Below are 629 nucleotides of genomic sequence, written 5' to 3'. Positions count from 1 at the left end.
TATAATCAGAGAGGGTGTGCTCATTTATGCTGTGCGCTGTATATATATATATATATATATATATATATAAACATACACACACAGGCACACACTATATATATACTGTATATATATATACACTGTATATATATATATAAAATATAATATAAAATAGGGGTGCTCCGATTGATCGGCTACCGATCACTATCGGCCGATAATCACTCAAAAAAAACGATCTCAAGCTCATGACTCTGCCGTGAGAGGTTTGGCACGACATGCAGCGGTCTCAGTCTCTGTCCGGCGCGGGTGGGTACTCACCTTCAAATTTCTTCATTAAATAATTTCTAAAGTAATTTAAAAACCTTGTGTGAGACGTAATTTCACAAACAACGTGAGTGAATCACCACGCGCGCTCTCTCTCGCCGCGCGCTATCGCGTCAGTCTATAAGCGAGCTGCATGCTGCACAGTTGACACAGGAATTGTCACTTGCACAATCGAGGCAGTGTCACATCATACCTAAAGTTTATAAATTGCATTACTTTTTAATTCTTGCCAGTGTTTAAACATTCAGCGCTCGCGCGCTCTCCTGGAGACTGAGAGCTCATGCACACTAGCAGCACACACACATAATGCCAGGTTCAAAATCATC

Source organism: Sinocyclocheilus grahami, unplaced genomic scaffold (assembly GCF_001515645.1).
Source record: "Sinocyclocheilus grahami isolate Dianchi unplaced genomic scaffold, SAMN03320097.WGS_v1.1 scaffold387.1, whole genome shotgun sequence".
NCBI lineage: Eukaryota > Metazoa > Chordata > Actinopteri > Cypriniformes > Cyprinidae > Sinocyclocheilus > Sinocyclocheilus grahami.
This window is presented reverse-complemented; position numbering follows the sequence as displayed.